The sequence below is a fragment of the Rhamphochromis longiceps genome, linkage group LG3, assembly GCF_057381845.1.
Source record: "Rhamphochromis longiceps isolate RC_006_pf linkage group LG3, R_longiceps_female_GT1.1, whole genome shotgun sequence".
NCBI classification, from domain to species: Eukaryota; Metazoa; Chordata; class Actinopteri; order Cichliformes; family Cichlidae; genus Rhamphochromis; species Rhamphochromis longiceps.
This window is the reverse complement of record NC_140559.1, coordinates 47,132,651-47,140,488: the sequence shown is the minus strand read 5'-3', so window position 1 is coordinate 47,140,488 and position 7,838 is coordinate 47,132,651. Positions and strand designations below refer to the sequence as shown.

General features: G+C 42.6%; 1 pseudogene; it reads left to right on the top strand.

The window, feature by feature from the left end:
- Window positions 1–464: 464 nt before the first annotated feature.
- Window positions 465–1,588, top strand: LOC146675070 (uncharacterized; annotated as a pseudogene).
- The last annotated feature ends 6,250 nt before the right edge of the window (window positions 1,589–7,838 follow it).

Genomic DNA, 7,838 nt, shown 5'->3' with positions numbered 1-7,838 from the left:
ATTATTCAAAAATTACGTGATTTATTAACTGCATTCACACGTAGGTGTATATGACATAAATCTTTGTCTTATATTTTACTCCATTCAGCAACTGCAAAGCTCCTATTACATCAGCCCATTACATTAAGATCACTGATCAAGATCAGTGCTCATGTCATATGATCATCAAGTTACACAAATTTATGTCAAACATCAATATAAAAACCACTTTGAAAGGTTCAGGTTCACGTTACTTTATTCGTTCCTGTATGTAGCTTTGGTCTGCAGCAGATGAGTCATCCATCCTCACGAGTACATTTCCAAAACAAACGCAGTTACAATAGAAAACAGAATAGATAGAATACAATATGATAAAGAATTTACACTGTAACATGTAACAAAAATAATTTGTTCATCTGAGTTTTGGCTGATGGAACGATGCAGTTTTGTATGTTGTTGTGCACTTTGTGAAGTCTTTAACCCTCTGATGCATAGTGGTCACTGGAGTGGACAGCTACTAAAACGTACATATCTCTTTAATGCATTGGTTTCTATGGTGGAACTGCATATTAGCCTCTAGAGTGCTCTCTGCTGCCATGCTCCATTGAGGTCAATTCAGTGTTCAGTTAGTGCAACTGCAAGTAAATTTCCTCTGAATCAAAGATGGCAGACAAACTGTCACCCCTGCCGACCACTGCTGGCATATCCTGTCAATCCTTCTATGCTAAAAGAGCCCAACAGGTAAAAAAAATATGATGATATGCAGTAACATCTAGGGAAGGATATTATCTGTTTGGAATAAGAAATTGTTATGTCTAATATGTAGAAAACTACAATTAACCATGTGTCCACTGTAGTGGACATCATGCATTACCCACTATATTTTTTTAACATAAGTCATAAATTGTCTCACTGTTTTTTGGGACTGTTTTGGTTATAATTAAGCATATAATTGTTACATTTATAAGCTACTCATTTAAAATATATATTTCTGTGCAGATCAGCTGTAGTTTGAGTTACTATAATAATTATTTTATCATATTTTGTAGACTTCAAATGCAGCAAAGAATAAGGCAGCGTACAGAATAGTCCAGGAAATTCCATCCAGCTCCAGTGATGATGATTTCATTGATGAGTGCAGTGATGAGGAGTTCAGTGATAAGTCCAGTGATGATGAGAGTGGCTGCCAGAGCAGAACAGAGACATAGGAACTACGGATGATGAAGACACAGACAGTCAGGATGCAGAAAGTGAGAACGATGAGGGGCAGGATGAAGAGGAAGGTCAGTATGATCAGGGAGCTGTGGGAGATGGGTACATGGCACCTGACCATACTCAAGCCCGCAAAAATATTTGGAAAGTCCAAGACAATGACTTGGTTGGAGACTTGCCTCCTTTTCTAGGAGAGTGGAAATTGAATGTGGAGGGGAAGGATCCCATAGATTTCTTCAGACATCTGTTTCCAGCAGATCTAATTGATAATATAACATACAACACCAACTTGTATGGAAAAGAACTGTCAGTAACAAGAGAAGAGATTCACCCTCCAGCAATGCAAAAGAGGAAGACCCAGTGGGAAGTGGAGAGCAGTCACCAAAGTAGCCTGTGAGGTCAGGTTTGCCACAGGATATCACTGGCCCCAACTGACCGAGGTGAAAAATGCAAACAGGTGCCATGATGTTGTGTGCACACGGAAGACCAAATACATCTGCATGCAATGCTGTGTGCCATTGTGCCCTGGATGCGTTGCAAACTTTCGCACAGCCTAGGTGTGATGAACATAGAACTGTTTGGAGATGCAGAGACTAAGATGTCAGTTTGTGTTTTCTTCCAGCATGCTACTAAGGGCTTGGTAATACTGTCCTGCATCGTTATAGAACTGTGTAGACTCAAAAATGTTTCTCTTGTTGGAGATAGTTTGCCATATTCAGGTGTAGGATTCATAGCTAGGACTGTTGATTGGTTTTGTTATTTACGTCTAAACATTGGGGCCTTATGAGTTGAAAGTTCCAAAAAAATTGCTGAGATGTTTTTCAAAGGATACAAGCAAACAAGTGTTTGTATATTTACAATAGAACACAAGGTAATTAATTTTTACAGTAAATTCACAGTATTTCATGCTAAGTGCTCAGGCGCATGTAGTCCACTGGAGTGGACAAGTTTATAACTTTATAAAAAAACATATTTTTGAAAAAAAAAGAGTTAAACATTTTTTTTCATGTCCTGAGAAGAATAAAAGCACTTAAGAAAAAAATCTTGACCAAGGCTTTCATAATTCATGCATCAGAGGGTTAAGAAACTCACTCTGCAAAGGCTGAAAACTGTCTGGTAGAATTGAACCAGCCAACCTCTGTAACTGTGTGGTATACAGAGATGCTGGGTTCAGCTATTGCTCACCGCTGAGTGAGTTTCTGTTGTTCACGGGTAAGTATTAAAACCATGACACCAAGTAAAAGGACAATAAAATAGAAATCATTGCGGTTTTGTCAGTCTGAAAATAAATAAATACGTTTCTTCAAACTTCAGACACTTTTGCCTTCAGGCTTCTTTTTTTTTCTTACACACAACTTGGCTCAAAGTTCAACTTTAAATTAATAACAGCTCCAAGATATTTATAAGACTGATCAGATCCTTAATGGAAGTCACATCTTTGGTCTCAGATTTGTAATTGAAGATAGAAGTCATCACACCATTTAACAAAGTTGCAGAGGAATGGACCATGGCTAACAGAACAATAATAGATCTGCAAACTTTAAAATGATCCTATTTTCATAACTGCTGTTACATGTATTTGGCTAGTGGATAAACAACGACGACGAGAGCACGCTTTCTTGTTGGGAGCCAGTCGAGGAGCAGACTCTATTGCATGGGAGTCCGTTAATCTGGATTTTGTGAGTCCTGTTCATTAAAAATCCATTATTCAGGCTGAAATGTTCTGTTTAAAAGATGAGGCTCAGTTTTGCTGAAGGCTGAAGAAAAATCAGCAAACAGTAATCGAACACGAGCAACTTTTCCCTTAAAGTGTTTGACAATCAGGCTCAAAAAGATCACTGTGGCACCTTCTGCTCCTCTATGTGGTCTAGAAGCTAACTGCATGGGTTCAGGCACATGCTCCGTTTGTCCTCATCAGTTTCACTGTCCCTGATCTAAGGGTGGCTGGCCTGAAATCAATTAGAGTTTTACCTGGATTTAAGTACAGAGACCACCACAGCATCTTTCCATACCTGAGGTACATGGCGTGCCTGTAAGGAGTCATTAAAAGGCAGCAGAACACAGAACTCAACCTCTGAGCACAAGACCTGACTAATCAAGCACAGATATTTTCAGCTTCATGGGACTCGCTTGGTCTTACAGAGCAGAAAGTCATTTTCAGATCCCGTAGTTTAAATAGGTTAAAAATAGTGATTATTTCCAAGCTTGCACCGTAATTCCTGAACCTCATTACTGATTCAAAATTAACAAAACAATCATAAAAACAATTAAGAACAAGTAATTAACTCCGAGTCCAACTGGAAGCCATCTAGTCAATCAGTCATCATGTCCTCTAAGCCAGATTTGTATTTATGTTTAACATTTCTATTTTCAGCTCCTTAGTAGCTAAATAAAAGTCAGATGCTGTACTAGACTCCTCACAGAGTTTGAGATCGTTGCTAGGGTAGACTTTGACTGATTCAGAAGAAATGATCACGTCTCTACAAAACGCAGCACCAAAGCGAACGCAGGAAAATGTCGGTTTCTTCAGCCCCTCGTTACACAATCAGGGATGTCGTCATCATCGTTTGATTGCCTGATTATAAAACAATCGCAGCCTCGCTCTAAAGTCAGTAAAACATGTTCAGAAGGGGAAAAAACAAACTTGCGAGAGTAGCCTTTTTTTAGACACCCGAGTCTCACTGTGTTTTCGCAGACATCTGATAATGATACGTTATTGCTGGTTGGCAAACAAAAGGAGCATGAAATAGCTTTCATGAGTGCTGTGCAGCTGCCACAGGTAAGGCAGGAAGACTTGTGGTGAGTCATATTCCCATAGCAACGCCTCATTCGAAGAAGTTATCGCACCATCTCTGGCAGCACATGCTCTCGTTGTGGATGTAAATATCTTTTACGTGGAGGCTGCTGTTGTCATTAATGGAGATTACGAGGTCTCCATGAGGTCTCCATTGTCTGCTGCTGCTTTTTTTTGTTTGTTTTTTAATTGCATATCAAAGGACGCATGTACAGCTGATAGACTTCCTAACGTGTAGGCACAGTGGCCTCCCCCACCATCACGCAGTCCCCGTTTTATCGAACCTGAGCGCACAGAACGGTTTGATCCGCTGCAGGTGCCCAAAGCTCTGTCAAAGCAGTTGCTTTGTTCACAATGAGCCCTCTTTTATCTGGAGACCTAAAGGAGATAGCAGGGGTGAGGACGAAGCATAAATAGATTGCTTTGACCCAATGAGGACAGACCACACAAAGCCACTTTTGAAAGGACTCCTTTAGTGGTTTATTAATGACCCAGCAGGAAATGGCCTACTCGTGTATTGATGTCTTTATCAATCCTTTTTTACGTGGTTAAAGATTTTCTTTGTGGAACTGTATATATTCCATATGATCCACAGGCATCCTGGATGGTGTCGCAAGGATCTGTGGAAGAATAACGCAGCGAGTTCAGCTCTGTTTCTAACTGCTGGCCGGAGTGTTTGTCTTGGATTTAAAAAGGCATTCCTTTGGTACGGACCAGGGTAACAAACACATTGTTATGGCAGAGGGTTCGTGACCAGAGATTCAGCGCAGCCAACAGGCTGCTGAACCAGGAAAACTGACTTTCTTGGCAGCTTCTCTTGCATGGGGAGCAGAGCAACGGCAAACTGTAACCTGAGTCTGACTGGAATGGATTAACAGTGAGCTCGCACGCACAGCGAGCAGACACACTGCATTCATTACCATTAGGCGACAGCAGCGCTTTGAAGCCAGTGGGCAGGCAGACCAGGCCAGCAGGCACGTGTTGGTGCATTACAGCTTCTGCAGCCAACTATGAAAAGAGCCTCTTAAAACATGCCAGCCCACTGATGAAGAAAACACTGCTTTGTACAGGCAGGCTTTAATGAACAGCCTTTAGAAATAATGACGTCGTTGCCCACCTCTCAATTTTAAATACACTTAGTCATTGAGGGCTAGCAGGAGGGACTATGCGCTTACCTGCTGCTCCTTGGCAGGTAGCTCCATGCCCTCCTGGGTTTTAATTGCACCTTAGAACACATATGCATCAACACTACAATGAGCGGGTGGAGGGAGGTTTGGAGTCTTCTCCCACCCCCATTCTCTGCGGCCTGCTGGAGCGGGAGGGCTAGTAGGAGGAGTTGGCCGTCCGACTGCAGTCTGGGGTGTGGGGCCTCCCTGCTGCTGCGGACTCGGGGTGGTCTGCCTCTCCCCACCGCAGGGAAAAGGGTAACACCACCTGGGTCTGGGTGCAATTCCCCCCTCCAGGGGCAAGGGTACCTAGACCCGGTTTGTAGAGTACGCTTGGGGAGTGTGATTGTGTGTACAGCGTCTCTTTATGTCTGTCTCCACGTTGGTTGAGTGTGGAGTAAGTGCATATGAGAGCATGAGGGTGGGAATGGATGTTTGTGTCTGTGTGTGCCTGTATGTCTGTGTCTATATGTCAGGTTGGGTATCAGACGCCACCTCTCTGGGGACACCTCAGGCCCTCCAAGGTTTGGAGGCCTATCTCCACCCACCACCACTTCCCCTGCCGGTGGCGGACTCCCTCAGGTGTCGGTGTGTTGGTGGTTCTTTGTGTCTGGGGGTGGACGTCCGGGTACACACCGGCTCACTCCTTGGCGGCCGCTTGTCGGGGCCTGGGGCTCGCTCGGGCCCCTTTGGAGGTGGGGTGCCCCCGGCCTCTCGGCCTGGGGCTCGGTCACTCAGGCACAGCTGGGGGCCGGCGGAGCTCACGGGCGCGTCACTGCAACTCCCCCTGACTTCTGCTCCGCGGCTGCTGGGCGAGCCCTCATCTGGGACTCTCCTCAGCTCTTACTGGAACAGTGGCGCGGCTGCCCCTCTGTTGGTCTTCCTTGGTCTCTTGTGTTCTGGGGGCCTCTGGATGTCTGGAGTTTTGATCTCCTCCATACCCGCTTCACACCCTGGAGGACGGGGCTGTGGCCCCCCCACACTCCCTAGCAGATCATTACATGGAGAAACCTTTGGAATGCAAGCATGCTGATCCACACAGGTATGCACACATGGGTATTCACAGACGCGGACTAAAGCTTTCTTGGCTTTAAGACATGCATGCGCTCAAAGCACACTGTGCGCTGTCTATCTTGCGTGCTGCACAATATCGTTTATTATTTAGTAAATATTGATATCTATGACTAGCTAGTTTATTGTGATGGTGCTTTGTTTTCTCTATTATTATGTTGCTCTTTGTTGTTTGCTGTCTCCTCTGTTTGTTTTTTTTTGTTTGTTTGTTTTTTTTTTCTCCATACAGGTGACCCAGGAGTTCTTTTTTTTTTTTTCTCTCTCTCTTCCCCCCCCTTCTCACCGTCTCTTCTCCCCTTTGGTTTTCTTTCTTTCTCTCCCCCTCTTTCTCTCATTCATTCCCCCTGTCCTATTTATTAAAAAAAAAAAAAAAAAATGACAAAGGATGAACTGAAGCTCTGCCATCACGTAATGTCGCATACTGCTGTTTCTGATGTCATTTAAAAAAAAAAAAAAAAAAAAGAAATAATGATGTGCAGGCACCAGAACTGCTCTCTAAGATTCATGTGCCACTGCATGTGAAAGCTTTCACTTTAACAGTGACATACAGTGGACACGCATTTAAGCTGATTTGATAGCTGTGTGAAAATAATTTGAAAAGAGAGAAAGGTGCTAAGAAAAAGCTTCTCTCAAAAGTAATCTGTGATATTGGTTTGTTCCTGCTAATCTTTGAAATTGGGGCATTTGTTTTTAATTTTTAAAACCTATTTCAGAGGATTTGTCATCACTTTTTGCTGTCGTAACATTACCTATTAAACACGATCAAAGCGCCCTCTGTCATTTCATGAAAACTGAGCTCTTTAAGGAGGCTGTGAGTTATTTCTGAACAAAACAAATAATTGGATTTTCGCTTAAGAAAATACACAAAAATCTCAAAAGCCTTCTCAGTCTTGACATGTACTTTAATTAAAAAGCACTAAATTGATAATTTGGCACAACCTTCAAGCACATCTCTCATTTTCTTGTCAAACATGATCATACTTTCATGCGTCCTAATGCATTCCTGGATCAGGTTAAAATTGGAATAAATTCTGGAGTTTTACTTTTTAGAAGAAACTTTAAAATGAATATAAAGCAATGCAGGTGGAAAATGTCAATTTGGTTTAAATAAGGACAGGAACAGGTCTGAAACTGCAGTTCCTCTAGTGACCACTTGAGGCTGAATAAAATGGCCAAGTTCAGCCATAACACTCTTGTGTTTATAAGTGCATATAAGAAAATAGTCTTAATCTCTTCAGATATTTTCCTCCATCATAACAACTGAACCTTTTGGCAAGACTGAAAATTGGGTGCATGGCTGCAGATGTGCCGACATAGGTTACTGCACTGGAGCTCTCTGCAGTGTGTGAGCTTTTAAATGGAATTGTGAGCTGTTATTTTATTAGCCAGGCACTTAGCACTAATTACCAGTTATCCATCTCAGTACACATAAAATTGGGTGGTGCTTACTCCTGATGACATCTTCACCCTTTTGTTCAAATATTGTCACCTGTGGTTCCACAATGGCAGCAGCCATAAAGCTAAAGTTCAGGCTTCCAAAGGTGGAGTTCAGATTTTCCATGATGGGCGACATCAAGATGCCTTTTCCATTTTTTACAGTCTTGAGTAAGAATAGT